Raw genomic sequence first — 22,328 nt, 5'->3', positions numbered from 1 at the left:
TCAAAGATCCAGTATGCCATCACAAATTCTTGACAAATCAGTTTTCAGTACCTCACAGAAAGAGTTGTGAAAAGAGAAAGAGTGGGGCATGTAAGATGTCCTAGCTGGTGAAGGTGCTTGCTAAAGAGCTTGATAACTTGAATCCAGTTCTAGGAACCCACATGGCATAAGGAGAATACCAACTCCCAAAAGTTGTTCTGTGATCTTCACGCACCTGCTGTGGTATGCAAACATACACACACACATACACACACACTAAATGTAATTTGTAAATAGTTCTCAAATAGAAAGGCTAGTGCATTTGGTCTTTAGCTTCCTGTCTTGCTGTGTGACATCTTCCACACCTGGCACTACCATTCTGATGCCATCTGACAGGAAGACCTCACCAGGGTAGAGCCTCTGTACGCCCATGCTCTTCAACTTTCAGAAGTAGAAAGCAAATATACCTCTTTCTTTCTAAGTCCCCACATACAAGTGTTTTGCCATAGTAATAGAATATGAACTAGCTAATTTAGCACTTTAATTTTAAGTGATATAACTACAAGCTGTGAATTATATAACACTTCTGTGGTGGTCTATAAAGGTGTAAAAGAATTCTATTTGCAGTTTCTTTACACACAATAGTATCATACTTGAATAGAATTTCTGGAATTTATTCCTCCTTCCCTCTCTTTCCTGCTCCTGTTGACCCAGTGCTCTAAGTCTGCGGTTTGGTCCTTTCAAGGTTTAGTTGTTTTAATTTTCACCACCCACATTGGTGAATTTAAGCCAAAAAAATAAAAAATAAAAAAATAAAAAGCTATTAATTTTATTCCATCATCTAATATGAGCATAATTAAATTACATATTAACAATAGCAAAGTAACAATATGGTTTCATTTTTAAGGTGATTGGTCTGTTTTAATGAGTTAGTTTTACAGACTTACACATGCTTTAAATCTTTAAATGATTAAGAAATTAATGTTAAAATATTTGTTGAGAAACCAAAGTTGTAAGAAATCTGTAATGGTATATTTAGTAAGACCAAAGTACCCACTTCAAAGCAATAAAACTTGGTATAAAAAAAAATCTTGACATTCATCTGAAACAATTCTCTAATCAAATTGCAGACTTCTAATTAATTAGACTCAAATATGCATCATAAAACAACTTTACTGAAATGAATTATAACCTTACATTAATATGCTATTAAAACATAATGTGCTAATAAGGAGATAACTGATAAATTCTATAGTTCTCCTACGATTCATTATTTCAAATACACCTTTTCAGGATAGAAATAAAATTTTCCAAACAGACCAAAAATAGTGTTTTCATTAAGAGAGCTTATATTTTAACCTAAAAGAGAATAATGTATTATATAAGCTCGACTAGGCCAGAAGTTCAAAAAAGTGACACATGATCTCATGGCACTCTCTGGAAAAGTGATTCGGCAGTAAGGTCAAAGTGCTCACTCTTGAGGCCTGAGAAGCTCACCTTTGTACACAACTCTTACATGGTAGAGAAGATGGCTAGAGGGGACCTGATAGCCAGCTAGCAAATAGACATTTGTTGTTCTCCCTTGCCATCCCTTTCTTTGGGAAGAAAGATAGAAAAGGAGAAAAAAAAAAGGGAGAAGAAGGAAGACAGTCTAATCAGTTAGTTAGGCAATAAACCCTACCCCACATGCACACACTCATTATCAGTCACTTTACTGTGCAGTTATTGAAGTAATAGCACAGATTAGTGAAGACTACTTTAAAATCCAAAAGAAACATTTGAAATTCCAGCTCATGAGTTAGTGAATCTAACTAATCTAAGTAAAGTATCTTTCCTCTGTATAACAGCACGTTTGCTAAATGGCATCAAGTACTTTATGTGTACTCTAATCTAGAGCTAACCTGCTATGACAGTTTTTCCTATGGTACAAGTAAACTGTCTCTGCAAAAGAAATGTAAATGGCATAAGAATAAACTGATTTCTGTCGTAATTACATGCAGAAAGGCTATTGTCAAAGTATGCATTGAGGGCCTGCAAGGACTGACAGTTGAAGGAGTATTAATGATGTTATGATTCACTTTCAAATGGGTGAAAAATTTGCTAAGGCACTAGTAAGATTTTATGTATTTGCCCCTGACGCTATTCCTTTGAGCTAGTTATTCTTTCTACAGGTGATAGAAATGGGGTTTATAGAAGATAATGAAGTTACCCAGATAAAGTGGTACCTAAAGAAACTAGAATTTGAACTCATAGAAGAATACAAAAATAAGCTCAGAATATGCCCAGTGGCAAGCCTCCAGGCAGAGCTCTCTGGGGGCAATACAAGGAAATTAATAAAAGAACCCAGAGCTCCTCAGCCAGTAGCATTAAACTTCCTTCTGGCAAGCATGGGACTTGCAAGGGTCTGATCAAGGTCCTCTGCTCATATATTATAATCATTAGCTTAGTGGTTTTGTGGTTTTGTGGTTTTGTGGGACTCCTATCAGTGGGAGTAGGTGTATCTCTGACTCTTTTGCCTGGCCTTTGGACTGCTTTACTCATTTTGGGTTGCCTTGTCCAGCCTTGATGATGAGAACTTTTGTCTTATTGTGTCGTGTTTTGTAATGTTTGGTTGTTCAGCTGTTGTTGCTTAGAGGTCTGTTCCTTTCTGAAGAGGAAAAGTGGACCTGACCTGAAGAAAAAGGGAGGAGAAGCTGGTTGTAATGGAGAGAAAGAACCTGTGGTACAGATGTAGTGTATGAGAGAAAAATCTATAAAGAGAGAGAGAGAGAGAGAGAGAGAGAGAGAGAGAGAGAGAGAGAGAGATTGTTCCAAGTTTGAACCAAAAAGGACTATCACATTACATCAGAGATAACTGGGAAACTGAGTTATCTGAAAGTTGTCTAGCTCACAGGGTCCTGCTCAACAAGATTTAACTGCTTGGGAATTCCATCCAACAATAGCAGAACTGGATAGAGCCATCACAAACTGAACAGCATTTTATGCAAATGACATACATTTAAAGTTTTCAGTGAAAAGTTTGAGCGTAGATAAAATTTAGCTGCCATTTGTCATGTTTCACCATAAATAGAACAAAATGCTTAGTAAAGAGCTGATAACTGTGGGTGGGAGAAATGCCACTCACGAGCATTCTTTAAACTGCATTGGGGCATCAGATCTCTGCCAGTTTTAGAGAAAGGGCAGCATCAGAGCAGCTGCTTAGCATCCCTTCTGTTCCATAGAAATCTTTACTCATGAAATCAGGTGTGGTCAAATTCAGAGCCCAGAATAGTGTGTCCTTTCTGAGACAAAAGACCAGGGATGAATAAATATTTGGGGGATGGGAAGTGGAGAGGGATCACAATGTCAGTTTTTTCATTTTAAATAAAATGACTCCATCTCTATCCAGAGCTATTTCCAGTTTTTAGACAACAACGTGCTAGAAAGCTAATCCTCAGTCCCTATAGCAAGATGAAACCACAATTAAAGCAGGATGCTAGCAGCCATAAAGAACCAGGCTTGTCTGAAAGAGGTGGTGCTGTGCGCATCCTCTGTCCCAGCAAGCCCCTGAGGGACTGTCAGTAAGGTTTGGGCAAATTTCTCTACCAGGGCAAATTTCACACTGGCTTGAGCCTGATACCCCTCTGTTTCTATTACATTTTATTTACAAAGTAAAAACCCTGGTATACATTTTAAAGATTTTATTTCAGGGCGGGGTTAAGAGTGGGCATAGGGAAAGAAGTGTGTGTGTGTGTGTGTGTGTGTGTGTGTGTGTGTGTGTGTGTGTGTGTGTGTAAGTACAAATGGACAAAGGAACATAAAACCAAAAACACAGCTGATGTTTCAGAATAATTCTAAAGGAAAAAAAAGGTTTTTTTCATAAATACATGCTCCGAACAGTTGTTTTCAGGCCTGCAAGTACAGATTTGTAGTAGACACAGTAACTAGAAAAACTGAATTTGATTGAGTCCCCTCCTCTTAATTAGTTGTGTAACCTCGAATTTGTCCCTTCATTTTTCTATGATACAGATAGGGAGTGCTTGCCTCATACAAAAGAAATAGCCAAGCAAGGGCAGCTATGGAAGTTCTTTGTACCTACAGCATAGTGAGTGTTCAGTAAATGCCAAGGTTGGAGTGAGTGTTTAATAAAGTGAGTGTTTTCAGCCTTTTGTAAAATTTCCAGTTGGATTGAACTTTACTAAGATCTGAAGGATCTCCTTTCCTAACCAATATCCAGACTTCTTCTTTGCCACCATATTTGGAATTTGTTATCACTGATTACAGAATTCCTGTCAGGAGGATGTACTAGTGCCTCTGGGAAGCTGAAATTCCATCAGAGTTGGCTCTCTGGAAAGATATTGACTAAAGATAAGAGATTTCAGTGAGGCACTGATGGCATTTGGATTCTTAATGCATCAAAACATTCCAACTGCTTTTATAAGACATGCTCAAAGTAACATTGAGGGGGTGGGAAAGGTAAAGATAAATCTCAGAAAGCTGAGGAATGAATAATTTATGTCATTCACAGAAAATCGTTTTCACTTGGGACCATTTTAAATCATCCCAAAGAAAGATCTGTGGCTTTCACATTAAATTATGGCTTACTAATTCGGAAGATAAAAGGAAAATGGAATGGAAATGTGGCTTTCCAATGAGTGAAAATGACCACAAACTGTAGTGCTACATTCTTTGGTGCTTGGGATTCACTTATCTGCCCACATTTGATTAATGAAACATAACAAGCCACAGGCACACTGTCTCTCACCAGTACTGTGTGCCAGAGTCTAAGAAAAGCATGGGTTCAGAGCAGGGGGAGAATGGCCCTCTCTTCTTCCCAGTAGATTTCACAAAAGCAGTGAACTCTGCTTGGGATCATTAGTTTTTTCCATCATACTATTTCTAGAATTCAAAAATCACAAATCCCTCCGAGCTTAGTTCTTTTATGCAACAAAACCATCACCCAGACCTGCTAAGATGTATTATCAGCAGGAGTCTAACATCTGCAGAATGCCAAACAGGTTTTCTATCTTTTCTGAGAAGGTTAAGAAAGAAAAGATTTGGTGTGAGAAAATAGGCCCAGAATTCATGCTTTTTTAAATTGTAACTAGGTGTAATTGAATTTATGTATAGAGTGAAATGTAGTATTAGAGAATAAAAGCTAATTGGAAAAAAATCAATATTTGAAAGAATAAAACTGACCATTTTCAACAGTGGTGGGCATTTTAAAACTATATGTAGTTCAAAGAAGACAGTATAAGTATAAAATAAAATTAGCATTATATTAAAATGAATTATCTATAAAACATTTTTAATATATTCTTTGATTTAAGAAATTGGTTATGCAGCTTCCTGCAGTACTGAAAACTCAAAGTCTCTAATATGTCATAGCTTTTAAGTAGACAAGCATATTTTCCTGGTAGATATTCCATCAGGAGACTATAAATTAACCACAGAAACAGTGAAATGGCCAGAGCTGGCAGGGGTGGGAGAGAGCTGGATGGCATTAAGAAATTAAATGAAGAAAATATGGTGAACCTTTATCAACAAATATTTAACCCTGGGATTATTTTTTATTAGAACTTTAAGGGGGGAAAATGTGCACAACAGTAATACTTGTGTATCTGTGCCTTACCTCTTGTATTATTTATGCCACATCTGTTTGACCTGTAAGAATTAACATAATGCTGCTTTCCCTGAACCTTTTAAACAACTAATGAAGATCATTTTGCTTTTAAATTCAAATCCCAATTCTTGCACTCCCATTAAGAAACAATGGTTCCTATCTAAATAAAACACGGGGCAAACAGTGGAGCAGAGACTGAAGGAAAAGCCATCCAGAGACTGCTCCACCTGGGGATCCATCCCATCTACAGACACCAAACAGACACGATTGCTGATGCCAAGAAGCACTTGCTGAAAGGAACCTGATACCTGATACAGCTGTCCCCTGAGAGCCTCTGACAGAGCCTAACCAATACAGATGTAGATGCTCGCAGCCAAATGTCAGACTGAGCAAAGGGATCCCAATGGAAGAGTTAGAAAAAGGACTGAAGGAGCTGAAGGTGATTACAACTCCATAGAAAGAATACCAATATCAACAAACCAGATGAATCAGAATGCCCAGAGCCTAAACCACCAACCAAAAAGTACACAGTGAGGGACCCATGGCTCCAGCTGCATATGAAGCAGAAGATGGCCTTATCTGGCATTAATGGGAAGGAAGGCCCTTGGTCCTGTGGAGGCTTGATGCACCAGAATAGGGTGGTGCTAGAGTGGTGAGGAGGGAATGGGTGGGTGAGTGGGTGAGCATCCTCATAGAAGCAGGGGGGAGTGGGGATGGGATAGGGGGTTCACATGAGAAACTTAGAAGGGGGACATTTGGAATGTAAATAAATAAAATAACCAATAAAAGAAAAAAGAAACTAATTAACAACAATATTTAAGTTAAATTCCACCACAAAACAAATATTTTGATTTGGGAAAAGACAAAGATTTCTCTGCAATGACTTAGCAATGTTCAATTGCTGTGAAAAGAATCTACAACTATAGCAACTCTTATAAAGAAAGTACTTGGCCTTACAGCTGGATCTCATGGAGGAATTTCCCCAACTCAAGCTCCTTTCTCTGTGAAAACTGCAGCCTGTGTCAAGTTGACACAAAACTAGCCAGTACACCTGTGTACTCCTGTATTTCTTAAGGGATCATTTATGTCTTCTTAAAGACCTCTATCATCTGTTGCCGGAGCATCTGCAGGAGATATCTTGGTTCCCGGACTCCACCAAGACTAATCTGCACAGGTGAGAGTGTAGACTACAGAAGCTAACAGCTTCTGGGACAGGCAGGAGCCACAGAGCTTCTGAGGCAGGCCCCATTTCAGGCTCCAGACATCAGAGCACCTTCCTTGCCAGAGGAGAGGTATCAGCCCGGCCTGGAAGGGAGTTGCCAGAGGATCTGAGGGAGCCATCTTGGTCCCTGGATTCTGCTGAGACTAGTCTGCACAGGTGCGAGTGTGGACTACAAAAGCTAACAGCTTCTGGGACGGGTCCTGTTCTGGATCTTCATCTTCTGCCAGGAGGCAAGTTCGAACACCAGATATCAGTGCACCTTCCCTGAAAGAGGAGAGCCTGCATGCAGAGAGTGCTCTGACCACAGAAACTCAGAAGAGAGCTAGTCTACCAGGTCTGCTGGTAGAGAATAAGAGAATCAACAGAGGAACAAGCTCTAACCAGAGACAACTATAACAACTGCCTCCAGAGATTACCAGATGGCAAAAGGCAGACTTAAGAATCTTACTAACAGAAACCAAGACCACTCACCATCATCAGACCACAGCACTCCCACCTCAGCCAGTCCTGGGCACACCAACACACCCGAAAACTTAGACCCGGATTTAAAGGCATATCTATGATGATGATAGAAGACATCAAGAAGGACTTTAATAACTCACTTAAAGAAATACAGGAGAACACTGCTAAAGAGTTGCAAGTCCTTAAAGAAAAACAGGAAAACACATCCAAATAAGTGATGGAAATGAACAAAACCATACTAGACCTAAAGAGGGAAGTAGATGCAATAAAACAAACAAACAAACAAAAAACCAAAGTGAGGCAACGCTGGAGATGGAAACCCTAGGAAAGAAATCTGGAACCATAGATGCGAGCATGAGCAACAGAATACAAAAGATGGAAGAGAGAATCTCAGGTGTAGAAGATTCCATATAGAACATCGGTACAACAATCAAAGAAAATGCAAAATGCAAAAAGATCCAAACTCAAAACATCCAGGAAATCCGGGACACAATGAGAAGACCAAACCTATGGATAATAGGAGTAGATGAGAATGAAGATTTTTAACTTAAAGGGCCAGCAAATATCTTCAACAAAATTATAGATAAATAGATAATTTGTGTGTGTGTGTGTGTGTGTGTGTATATATATATATATATATATCCAAATTTGTGTTTGGATATATACTCAGTTTTGTTTATATATACATACATATATGATATATACACATGTATACCTAAATGTATATATATATATGTATATATGTATATATAAACACACACACACACAGTATAATATTAAGTCAAAGGAATGGTCATTGTAAAATGTTCATGAATCACTTTAACACAATGCTATTTTGCTGACCTGACATAAAAGACTTAAACTATATGACTACATTTTCAAGAAATTCTGGAAAAGAAGAAACTTAGTATGGTATAATTCATAAAAGTTTAGCTAGTTTACATGCCTGACAATGCAGATGATGTATCGTTGATACTGGAGTCAGCATTACTAGATGCTGGGTCAAATGGTCATGGAAATTTTAAGGCTTTAGCACCCAAATCTATTTGTCCTTCAGAGCACCTGGCTAGGGCTTTCTTCTGCTCTGGAAATCAGATACAACTTTCTCCATCTTGGACTCAGTGATCTCATCATGAGAAGGTAAGTATATTCTTTGAGAAATTTATATTCTCTGAGTCTCTTTCTTGTTTGCACACATGTACACACATACACAAACACTCATACACACACACTCGAATGAGACTCAAGGAAATTAACAATAGGTGATAAATAACAGAGATAAGATTTAAAAGAAGATCTTCTGAAAACAACAGTTTTTTTCAGAACTAGAGCTTTAGTTGAGGTCAGAAAAAGAACTTTTTTGATGTTGTTATACGCTATTGACTTCCACTAGACATATTTGTAAGTGCCTAACATCAGGTGTTTAAAGGAAGCTGTAGAAATAATTTATTACACAGGAGAAGGTTAAAGTTCATTTTTTACAAAGCAGGTAGTCTGTACCCATTTTTCAGAGGAAAATATCCAAAAGTAAAGAAATTCAGGTTATTGATTTAATGTGATAATTAAACCTGAAACCCAAAGTGTCTGACTTAGTTCTATTCAATAGTACCTAGAGCCTTGTTTGCAGAGAAAAAAAATACTGGAGATGCTACAATTATATATATGGAAAAATAATTTCTGGAATAAGATAACTATTTAACTAACTAAAATGACTTACAATCTCAAACTGTAAAATAATTTATCATGTTCACCCTAATACACTGTGTTGGAATAGAACACAAAATAATGTCAATTTGAAGGAAATTATTCTTAATCAATCAACTCCAAAACTTCACATAATTATTATAGGGAAAAGGAAACCATCTTTAATAGGCTAATACTACCAGAATATAATATCAGCATTCATCAAGTGTTGCTAAAACATGTAAGATTATACATGTTCTACAAAAGAGTATCTGCCAGAGATGAGGTCACTTAGCAGCAATTGACTTTTCTTCATGTCAGACTGACCTGGCCTTAGCTATAATTTCTAATGAAAGAGTCAAAATCAAGCCCAGTCATTTAAATACTTGGCAGACCTATCTATTCAGTACAGGAAATCAGTGCCACCCTATGTGCACTCGGAGGAATGCCTCAGAGAAATTTGCTGTATCCTTCCTTAGTACCCCACAAATATGGTTTACTTATTATAGGAACCAAAAACAAAAAAAAAAATTGTTCTAGAAGTTTTATGTAGAAGAAACACTTTAGTTTACAGAGAAAGATCTGGACCTATTCCATTATAATCTGCATGATTTTCATAACTTATTAAGTTTCAATTGTCCATGCTGGAGGAGTAAAATGTGGGACCAAGACTTGAGCAAACAATAAAGGAGCAGGGTAAACATACAGATATCAACTCCTTTCACTTAGATTAGAGACCCTGCCCACTAGTATTTGTGACTCACATTGTAACAATAAATAAGTCCATGCCCTTGAAAGATACTGACTGATGCTGCAAAACTGTAAGTAGCAAAAACTAGACTCGATAGGTGACATTACAGTATCCGAGTCTGTGCCTATTCCTGTTCTGATCCTTCTTGTTCTCCCGACCTGAAGGCTGTCCTGCTATAGGGAAGGCATCATCATAGAAACTTTAAAAATATGGTTTTAAAAGTAATGAAGTGCCAGCTTTTGTTTCCAAGGCTTGTGGAAGTTAGGAGAAATTTATTCCTTTACATCTATGTTGCCCCTTCAGTCAGTAATGGCATTCCTATGAACAGTGCCAAAGTGCTCACTTACTGTTCCTCTATTCCCATCAGGCCAACTTGACACTCCACAGTCACATGCAGTGTCACAGAAAACTAAGCCAATTTCAAACACAATTTTCATATTTTAAAAGCATAGTCTGCATAATACCACATCATGCTGAAGCTCAAATGCCAACATAAACACTGCCTTCAGCTTTAAGGCAGACCTACATCATAGGATCCATCTTCAGAGAAGAAATGAACATTTCCATCTTGATCTGAAGAGCTCATGACAAACCTTACATCCAGCCTTCAGCCTTCACCCATTAGCCTTTGTTCCTCTCGCATCTCCATTTAATCTCAAATTCTTGAACTCTGACCCTATCCTCAATCTCAGTTTTGGCACTGTGTACTTGATGTTTACACATCATCTTCCAGGGTATGACCTTGAATACTTGTCCTATAGAGTTTGGCTTGACGTAGTCACTATTCTCATCACCTTATACTATTTTGACATAACATCACCTATTTCAAGTTTAGCCCTACTATTTGTCCTCCTAGCTTTGATAGCTCCTCCAATGTCTTGTCTAGTTATCCATAGTGTCATGGACTAATAAATTAGATAGAAAAAGTGAAGGGAAAGCTTTTGTAAAGTTTTAAAGTAATTATTATTTCTCTAGTGAACTTCCAATAACTAAAAAGAGAACACACACCTCTGTCACCTCCAATCCTCTGACTTTTACCTCTAACTGCTCCCATAACTCTGCCTAATTACAATCAAATGTCTATAGATAGAAAAAGCTCCTGAAGTTATTTTAGAATCTGACATTTTATGAGCATTTTGATAAAGGGATTTTGGTAGAAGTCACATGGAATTAAAATCTTATCTTCTTCCCTCCAACTACAACCTATGATTTCTTTATTCTCCCAGGCAGAGCTGACAACATGTCCCAAAAAGGAATGCTCTCTTTGGAAAGAACACATATCTAGCTCAGGATGTGGCACACAGTACCAATATTAATTTTCCCCTATTCCACTTTTCTTTATTTCTCTCTTTTTTAAAATAATGGTAAGGATGGAAGCACAGTATGCTAAACAAATGCCCTATCACTGAGATATCCCAACCCCAAACTTTTCTTTATTTCTTTCCCTCCTTTCTTCCCCTCCCTTCCTTCCTTTCTTTCTTTCTTTCTTTCTTTCTTTCTTTCTTTCTTTCTTTCTTTCTTTCTTTCTTTCTTTCTTTCTTTCTTTCTTTCTTTCTCTCTTTCTCTCTTTCTCTCTTTCTCTCTTTCTCTCTTTCTCTCTTTCTCTCTCTCTTTCTTTCTCTCTTTCTTTCTTCCTATAGAAAAGGTCTTAAAATGTAGCTTTAGCTGGCCTGGAAGTCACTATGTAGATCAAGCTGACCTTCAGCTCACAAAGTTCCATTTGTCTCTGCCTTCCAGATTAAATGTAGACAATGCCATGCCCAAGGCAATAACTTTTAATAGTTTTCTATTAAAACTATTAAATTTTGGAATACCCAATTGTAAAGACAGCATGACTGGAAGAATCCTTCAGTACTCATAGGGAACCCACATCTCAGAGTTTCATTACATCCCTTTTACTAATGCATCCCCCCCCCCCTTATGGATTTACTGGGCTGTTACAGAATACTAATGATATTTATCTACCCTTACCAACCCAATAGCAGTTCCAACTTTGAGATTATTACTTGAAAAGTAAGTAATCACTTTCAAAAACTTTCCTGCTTATGTCTTACGTTGATATGATCGCCTAACTAGTCAGCTTCTTTCTGAGTTGAGTCTAGTAGGCTTTTGGATTATTTCCACACAGAGGATGAAAGAGGAGGATGCTAGCACTTTTCCAGAGTCACATTAACTATGAACACAAAAATGCCTGCATGCCACTCCCTATACTTATGGGATCAAAACCATAGGTGGAGAAGGATAAAGGCTGACCTGTGAGTACATGGAATATTAAGGAGCAGCCACGAGGCCCTAAAGAATTGGAGTAGGGCCTTCCTTCAATTTTTTTCAAGTTATGGCCATGAGGGCAACCTCTATCCTCATCTCTTGGGGCAGTACTGTTTGTCCTTGAAAACACAGAGAATTGCCTTGAGGTAATTATTATCATCCCTAATACATTCCAGGGCTGCTTGCCTGATTAGGAAGAGCAGAGAGGGTAAAATATGAAAATCATTGAATGAAAAACTAGCATCACTTCCACACCTCTACCTGCTAAAGAGAAAAATAGAAATTAATTCTTGCTAATCATGCTGAAATATATGATGAACTAAAGTTATCTTTCTGTATGACATAAATTACTACATTTTACTATTTACTTATTTACTTTTAATTAAGTTTTTAAAGACAGTGTTTTACTGTGTAGGCTAGGCTGGCATCAAATTCTCAATCCTCTTGCCACAAAAGAATTATGGGGATTACAAGTGTGTACCACCATGCCCACTTGATATTTTTTTAAAGAATCCCCAAATTTTGGGAATACAGACAATCAGAATTAACACTAAGCACAAATCTAAATATGTAAAAAAAAATCTCAATGTGAAATACTTTAAATAAATTATAAATTATAACAAAAAAATATGTGGACTATTGAAGGACTCCCATCCCTCAGCTGTGTCTTGAAAGGTAAAAATAACCTAAGTTACAAAGGGATAGTGGTCCTCATTGAGCGTAGATAATTTACAGTGTTTATACAAGCAGAGACATTTGTTGACTACAATTCAGGAGGAAGGAGAATTTTGAACAAAGTCCAGATGGTGTTGCAGTAGTAAAAGGTACATGTCCTGCAGCTATCCGATAAATAGCAAAATCACTGAAGTCAAGCTCATTGTACCTTGCAGGAATCAAGTTCAACAGAAGACCAACCAAAACCAATTGGAAAACACTCATTCAGTAGTTTAACATCAGAAATGACACTGCTTATTTCATCACTTATTGTTTTAATATATAAATTATATATTTATCACAATAAAGAAAATCAAATGTGGAAATTCCATATTGGCATTATCCTAGAACACATAATTGTAAGCACACATTGCTCACCACAACTGCAATCAAAGTCTGTTTTTAATTTGCATTTTTTATGTAATAAAATACTGAATAAGCATCCAGTACTGTCATTTCTGATTTGTTTCATAATATTCTAATTTATATAATATGGAATTCAAATCTCCTTAAAACTTGCTAGGTAGGATAATGCCCTGAGTTTTTATTATTTGTCATTATGACTATGGATAAAAATACAAAGCATAGTTCAAGCAACCAACTCCCATCCCTTTAAAATATTTTTCTTATACACCATAATCTCTTTCAATGTCACAACAAAACTCTAGTATGTACTACATTTAATAAATCATTTTCTTTTATATTTAGTGTTTCTCTATCACTGCTAGCCTCTCCACCCTATCATTTCCGTTTCATAGACTATCTCCAAATTCTATTGAGCTTAGATGACTGCTCACAGTAAGTTCCATTTTACTTAGCTACAATCAATTACAGGAATATAGAGATTTACAATCCAAATCATTTGAGCTCATACATTTCACATAAAGTAAAACAGAGTTGACAACCTCACTTGAAAATGTTAAAAGGGTAGTCCATGCTTTCATGCAGTAGTAAGTGATTTCTTAGTTAAATCTGAATGAATTTGAATATGTAATTAAACCAAAATATATTGCAGGTCTGGATTTTGTGGAATGCACAGCATGAGATCATCACCACTGAAATTAACTGTTTCATTAATTAGCTAAGTCTCAAAACTTTCTTTTTCGTTTTGATTCAGTCGGATACTTCATCTTACTACATCTTTTCTGGAAATAGGATTGTTTTTCTGAGAAAAACATTTTATTTTAACAGTTAAAAGAAATATCTTTATTCTTTGTTCTTTGGAAGTGAGGGTAGAGAAGGAAGGTATACCTTGTTACGGAGAGGAAATTAGGTATATGTAAGGAGGGAAGACACACTTTGTTATATGAATGGGGACAGTAGGAGAAAACTGGGCAACAAGATAGACTTTGGGCTGCTTCTTACATTTCAAATGAGTATCACGTAGGTCATGGCAATCTCCTCACAATTTGATGCTTGCATTATTATAAAGGTACAATTCTAGAGTGTCACAGAAAAAATGGTTTTAGCATGATAAAGACTGACTTCCTAAGAATTTGATGAACATACTAAGACTTATTTCCAATGGGATGTCTGGGAAGGACAAGGGCGAGATGTCTTAACTGGGAAGAAGAATCAAGAAATTCAAATTTCATAATAAACTTGTATAACAAAACTAATAAAAAGATTAAAATTCACTAGAAGAAAATTATTTATTTATACAAAAATACAAAAAATATTATTTATATATACAAAGCTAGATATGAATATCAATTTACTAATCTTGCTGTTATTAGTTTAATCACACTCTTATTTTTATATGATGTCTTGTTGGGAATAAACAAAATAAAAATGTATTTTAAGTACTACCATTTTGTTTTCAGACTCCATTTAATCATATGGAAAAATTAAATTCAGGATCACAGGCCATATGGGGAGGTAAGGACTTCCTAATAGTTAAACAGCTTCTATTATAAGGAAATAGTTGTCTGAGCCCAGACATCTCAGGGACAACTTGTAAGACAACAGTTATCTAAGTCCAGACACCTCAAGGGCAACTTCCCCATCTTGCTGATTTCATCAAACTAAGTTCAAATTCCCAAGCCCAGGAACCTACTCCAAGCCTAATTGGTGAAAACTTCCTTGTTCAACCACTTATATAAAAAAATAAAATGAAAATTTAAAAATGGACAAAGCTGCAGCCTAAGCTACAAGCCTATCCTGTTCCCCCTTGCTTTGTGGTGTCATCCTTAAATTTGCTATGCAATTTTTCTTCAGTGGCAGTTCAGCTCCTGAGCCTGCTCTGAGGCCCTAACTGATAACCAGCAGTTTAACTACAATAAATTTTTGTCATCTTCATTGGCATGGTGTTTGAGTTATGTTGTATTTAAGTTAGCGCCACAACAGTCTAACAAGGAACAGAAGATTGTATAGAATCAAATTCAGGAAGGAAATTTGTCCAACAGGCCAATTACTGAGAAAAAAATCATGTTTTATTAAACACATAATTCTGTCAAATTCAGTATGAAAATAAAAGAAACAATTGTCTTCGCCCAGGAGAAACGCATATTATGTGAGGTACTATAGAGAGTCACAGACTTCAGGAAATTCTGATAGGTAAGATGGTGTCTGAGAAAAGAGGTCCGGACACATACATCACTAAGATGCTTAACACTTGGTGAAATATGTGATTCTTGCCTGTTTTTACTTTGTTACTCTTCATTTTATGTTCAACATTTCAGTGAAAATTATTACTGAAAATGCTGCTCAATTATTTTCAAGTACTCAATTATGATGTTTTCCAAGAATTATATTCAAACTACTTTCAGAAACTACCTTATATATTCATTGTTACTCTCTTCTTTTAAAAATTGTATTTCCTGACTTTCTCTTGTTATATGTTTCTTTGCAATGCTGAGAACTCAAACCAAGGACCTTATGCATGCTGGGTAAACACTCTATCACTGAACTACCTGTAACACATACATGTAGCAGTCTTGTTTTAAATGTGTTTGTTATGGAAATGACAGACTATAATTTATAAATCTATCTTCCAAAAGGTAGTATGCCTGAACTGCTCTTAAATGGCCACATTGGTCTTGTCTAGTAAATTTAATGATACTCAAGGTGAATTAAAGATTTATAGGTATTTGTTAATTTAGTAAGCAGTTTTCCACAAAGAATAGAAATTATGCTGTTTCCACAGTAAATAATGAATAAAGATGTTTGTGACCTAATACCTTCTTGAGCCTAAGTTCATTCTGGAGAAGGAACTCTTTGGAATTCCTAGTAAGAGAAACCCAAATGGAAAGATGGGATGGCAGTGTGGATTGATATATCTTTGAGTTATGCCAGGCATTTAAGGCCCAGAAACCAGGAATAGACAATGCTATTCAAAAATTTTCTGAAATTAAATGCCAACAGCTTTCAATACCCAAATGGAAAACCCTTCATAGAGAATCTGCAGAATTTAAACTTGATACTGCAGACCTGGAGCATTCACTTGTCAACCAATTATTGAGTACCAGTAAGGGCTTGCTGTCCTTGTAAGATGCAGAGATAAACAAAGCTAGTGTCTATCTTCAGAAACTGTATCTTCTAAGGAACAAATGATAAGAAAGTCCATAATCCTATTAGAGAGAAATTCAATCATGATCTCTCTCTCTCTGTGTCTCTCTCTCTGTCTCTCTCCATCTCTGTCTCTGTTTCTCTCTTTCTCTCTGCATCTCTGTCTCTATCTCTGTCTCTCTGTCTCTGTCTCTCTCTCTCTCTCTCTCTCCCTCCCTGTGTGTGTGTGTGTGTGTGTGTGTGTGTATGTTAAGAGAGGAGAGTTTAGGGGTTACATGGTAGCTATTGGAACTGCCTCTAAATGCAAATAAATGACATTTGTGCAATTATGTGATGAAATTAAAACTAGAAACAAAATTGTTGTTCATGACTTTTTGTCAACTGTCAAGTCTTAGTTCACATACACACTGTACATTAGTCATTGAGATTGAAAAGCTTAATATCTCCCATATAACTTTTTTATTTCCAGAGATTAAGACTTGGGATGATATTTCACATTTAAAATATTGATAAATGTACAAGCTTTTAAAACACTTAGAAAATTACTTAATTTTTGGAGCTGAGAAATTGAATAAAATTCTTTGGTGTCAATATTAATAGTAGATCATTCACTGTACTTATTAGAAAACATTATTAAACAAGAGCCATTAGAGGAGACTGTGATGAAATCAGAAAGACTCTGAGAGAAATTGAAATAAATAACAATAAGGCCAGAGTTTATCAACTCATGAGAATATTCTAGGCAGCATTTCTTTAATTTTAGTTCATGGTGTAAAATTGATTAAATTCACAATCAATAAAACTTGTAATTTTTCAGTTGTTCCAAGTTTAACCTTGTAAGAATGAGTGTCCCAAATAAAGTAAACTGGGTGAGCAGTTAAGTGAGTAGTTTTAACAGGGGGCATCAAATAGAGACTTAGGATCTACTACGTCTAGAAAGAGACAAAAGAGGAAGATTTATTGCGTCATTGCCTCAGTGAGTGTCTGATTCTATATTATCAGAACTAATGTTCTATATTTTAATTTTATACATTAGTCTATTTTGATTACTACGATATTATTATCACTCATCAAAAATAGTACCAGACATTTTCTTTTCCTGTTTTGATGAAGTCCTAAACCCAGAGTACATGGAAATTTTTCTCTACATAAAGCCTTCTAACTCAGATCGAAAGGAGTGGATGACCTTCATTTTATTTCATGTTAACAGTCCTGGGTAGTGGGATTTATGGCTAGGAAAATTGGCCGTGTTTTTTCAGGGAGTACCTCACCATCACTGGGATAAAACTAACATCAGATATGCTGTCAGGGATACCTGATTTCTGTTTATTTCACAGATAATTAATAGAAATCACTTATATTCTGCTAAAAGGGTCATTCCAAGAAGAAATAGAAAACATCAGACAAAGAAAATATGAGTTGATCTTGTCAGCAGCAAGGATTTCTCGGCAGGAGATCTCACTGTGGCCTTCATTATCACAACAACCAATAGGTGTTGCTATAGAAACCATACTGTTAACAAGCTAATGGAACAAGGCAGAGACAAATAAATGATGAAACTGGGAGAGAAGGACAGGGGAGACTGAAAGGTTTGGTTCTTGTAAATGAGCCTCTGGTTTTTTTTTTAAATCTTACCTTGTCTCTATTGTTTTTTTGTTTTGTTCTGTTTTTTGTATGCTTTTTGTTTGTTTGTTTTTTAAATTAGTACTACATGAATAACAGATAGCCAGTAATAATAATTCAAATTCTGCTCTTCAGGTACGTTCTCAGGGATCTTTATAAGTGAAAAAAAAAATGAAGTTATAAGCAAGAATAAATGCATACTTTAAAATTTAGAACCTTAAACTCCAACATGATTTGAGTAACTAATGAGGTATCTGCTAGCCCTAAGGACACAAATGCTACATATTCTTTATCTTAGCAAGTCAAGTGTATTTGAAAAGTTGAGGCAATATAACAAACAAATTATATACATCATCTTAGTACAACTAATGATTTGGTATGAAGGAAGAAACTAATTCAAAAATATGTTAAAGTATACACCTAAATTAAAATATCATAAAAATTCATATGAACCTAAAACTTCAGGTAGCTGAAAGGTATATTAATATGACCTTTCTTCTATTAGCATTCAGGTAACACCAAAGATAGGAATTTATATCCAAAGTATATAGAATACAAAGTGCATTTATTAGTCAAATCCTCAGAAATTGTCACACAAAAATCTTTTCTCATTTTTTTCTTGAATAATTGCCTTCTAGTTTAAGCCTAAAGCACTCATTGTAAAATTAATCTCTTACCAAGGAATTTCTGTGCATCTGCATAGAAAGAAATATAAGCATTTATTGTTAGCACTCCTGAAAGGAGAAAAGGTAACAGTTATACACCCTCCATTCTTTAGCAGCATATGTCCTTCAACAGTCTGTGAATACAAACAAGGCTGATTCCATGCCTCATATTCAACTGTAATTCATCATAGCCTTAACACTGTTTTCCCACAGTAAATCTCTGACTGTTTCTAGAAGTCTATAAAGCAGGTGATCACATGTGATAACCAATGCCCACCTATGCTATAGGCAGAAGATTAAGTTTGTCTTCTTATTTTTTTATTTTACTGGATTCCACTGTTCTGCTCACAGCCACAATTAGTTCTTACTATTGCCCATATTTGTGAGTCTTTTTATAGCATCCCAGAGCCCATAAAGTGATCAGAAGGATGACTTACAGCTCAGCTTCACACTTGCTTTCATGTTTTAAATATTGAAATAAATGACTCATTGTTTTTCAAATAAGCCCTACTTGTGACTAAACCTGCAAAAAATGTTACATTTATGGCTTCTATAGCTAAGTTCCTATTAGATGGTATGTTAGCATTTCTTCTAGGTTCTGCCCCATAGTTACCTGGCAACTTCTAGGTATGCTTGCCTTACTATAAAAGGGGTTGTTTGGCCCCTCCTTGCTCTCTTGCTCTTACACTCTTACTTTCTTCCTCTTCTCTCCCTAATCCACTTCTCCCTGCCCCCCCTCCTCTTCCCTCCTTCTCTCTCTACTCCTTTCCCAACTCCACTTAATATGCCCTAAATAAACTCTATTCCATCCTATATACATCCTATATCTGGTACCTCAAAGGGAAGGGATGCCTCAGCATGGGCCAACAGAGGCACCCTCCTCCCACCTCACTATACCTGGCTCTACCAAACTTATCCTGGCCTCTTTCTCTTTTCATATAAAACACAACATGATAACCCTTCTAAAACTGAGAGGAACAGGTAGATGTGGAGACAAACCGAAGGAGATGATGTTATTCATTTCTACAAGTAGAAACAAAGTAATATGGGCATGTAATAATCTCAATCCTCTTTAACACCTAAAACCACACCAGAAGGCAGTATTTATAGGACTGTGACTCTACTTGCTACTTAGGCAGTATGTTTTCATTTGCAGCTCCTGGGAGCCACTGATCTTAGGCACTTTGGTTGTAGATAATATACTAAGTTTGAAACACTAAATGTCTCCTTTGAAGACTTGTTTTGATATAAAGGGCATGTCTATCCACTCTCTATTCAAATCCCTTTTCCACTTTTAGAAAGATAAATAGCTAAACCTTTTAGATAATGTTGTCCTGCTTCTACCTATAAAGTGAAATTTCTAATGCTTTTTAATACACACTTGAGGCCAGGAATATTAATCCCTCCTGAACACTGTTTCTACAAAATTGAAGAATCAAGTCTCAGTGATGTTGACAGGACTTGGACATAGCTCCAAAGAAAAAAGTCCAGAAAGAGAATAATTTCTGAGAATCATTTTCTTTTTGGAATGCACCCATTTTGACATTAGGAACCTAACATACATGTTTTCCTCAAGATGGTTGTCTCAGGGCTGTCAATCAGTTTCATGAATGGGTAGGTTCACATATTAGCCTACCCATTATTATATTATTCAAAGGGGCAATAGATAAGTTAAATATAGTCAGACAATGACTTACTAAAGAAGTGTTAAAAATGGCACAAAGGTACCACATATAACAAGTGCTATGAACATAGAATGTTGAATGCACAAAATAAATTTTATGGTTTTTTTTTTCAAAAATATCACAAGAAAATACTTATTTTAAGCAAACATCTGTAGCATGTGTGATGAAAGTATAAATCCAGAAAAATAAACGTCAGGTGCTTTAGTTATTGTTCTTTTGTTGTGAGAAGATCCCACTGAAGAGGTCAGCTCAGGAACTTTGGAAAATTCCACCAGACTCCTCCTCTCCTGGAAGAGTAAGGTCATAGAACACATAGGCACCCCTCCCCCCAGAAGGGAGAAGCTAATTACATTCCTCAGACCACAGAGGGGAGAACTGATAGTTGTCCACCTGTGCGTGGAGGAAACCCAGAAAACATAGACACATTCCACGACCATTGGCCACCTACAGACAAGGGAAGTCCTTGCCACCTCATTCCCTAAAGACCAATCAGTTTAAAAGTCACACTGTTCTGCTAATCACATTTTGCCTAATGGTTGCTGCTCTGAACATGCTGTGCTGGATTATTCTCTCTCTCTCTCCTTCATGTGCAGGGTGACCTCAACAGACTGGAACAATAAAATTCTTCTTCCTTCTGCATCAATTTCCGGCTCTGTGTTGTTCACTGGGGGGAGGGGGTGTTCTCCAGTAAGTTAAAGCTCACCAGAGTCTTACACCATTAGCAAGGCAACTTATAAAAGAAAGCACTTAATTTGGGGGTTTACTTATAGTTTCAGAGTGTGATTCCATACCCTTCACTGGGAGTAGGGAGGGGTAGCAGCAAGCAGGCAGACATGGTGTTGAAGAAGTAGTTGAAAGCTTACATGTTATACACAAGCAGGAGTCAGAGATAGACAGAGATAGAGACATAGAGAGGGGAGGGAGGGAGAGAAGGAGGGAAAGTGTGAGGGAGGAGACAGAGAGAGAGGGAGAGGGAGAGGGAGAGTGTGAGGGAGGAGACAGAGGGAGAGGGAGGAGACAGAGGGAGGAGACAGGGAGAGGGAGAGGGAGAGGGAGAGGGAGAGGGAGAGGGAGAGGGAGAGGGAGAGGGAGAGGGAGAGGGAGAGGGAGAGGGAGAGGGAGAGGGAGAGGGAGAGGGAGAGGGAGAGGGAGAGGGAGAGGGAGAGGGAGAGGGAGAGGGAGAGGGAGAGGGAGAGGGAGAGGGAGAGGGAGAGGGAGAGGGAGAGGGAGAGGGAGAGGGAGAGGGAGAGGGAGAGGGAGAGGGAGAGGGAGAGGGAGAGGGAGAGGGAGAGGGAGAGGGAGAGGGAGAGGGAGAGGGAGAGGGAGAGGGAGAGGGAGAGGGAGAGGGAGAGGGAGAGGGAGAGGGAGAGGGAGAGGGAGAGGGAGAGGGAGACTGGACCCTGGCAGGGCATTTGAAAGTCAAAGTTTACCATAGAGACATACTTCCTCCAACAAGGCCATACCTCCTCCTATCCTTCATAAAACAGCCCGCCTACTAGAAACCAAACATTGAAATAAATGAGCCTATGTGGACCTTTCTTATTCAAACCACCACAGCAAGTGAAGTATAGTTTGGTGAGGGAAAACAGAGATGAAACTGGGAGGAATTTTAAGTGGGCTTCTCACATTAGTAAGAGCTAGTCTATATTGCATCTGAAGAGTATACCATATTGATATGCTATACACCAAGATCCTATACATGACTGTTGTATTATTGTTTTATAGTTTGTATTTTAACTATTCTATAACTTACTTAAAATCTGAGATCTAGGCTTAAAATTTTATAAAGAAGATACAATTTTAGACTCTACTTCTATCTTTTTAAATCTATTTGCTTCTCTCATACACTACCCTCATTAGAGAGTGTCTTGCACAGTTGCACATTATACAGTGGAAAATGAAGACAGTAGCCTTCAGGCTTGCACAAAGAAACAGGTTCTGATGGGGCTCTATTGTTAGTGCAAGAGGCTCTTCCCATGAGGGTCCCAGCCACTGCCATTTGCCTCACCTCAGGCTCTCTGCAATTTCCTGGTGGCTTCAACTTTCTCCTGGTTCTTTTTCTTCTCTTTTCAGAATCTCCTTGTGAAACAAGTCTACCCTTCTCTTCCTGGACATTTTTTGTTTGCCTCTATACTCTCTTGATTCCCTAGTAGAAAATCCTAGATTC

This window comes from Mus caroli, unplaced genomic scaffold (genome assembly GCF_978045245.1).
Source record: "Mus caroli unplaced genomic scaffold, Mus_caroli_1 scaffold_9, whole genome shotgun sequence".
Classification (NCBI taxonomy): domain Eukaryota; kingdom Metazoa; phylum Chordata; class Mammalia; order Rodentia; family Muridae; genus Mus; species Mus caroli.
The sequence above is the reverse complement of the archived record's forward strand: the minus strand, read 5'-3'. Positions refer to the sequence as shown.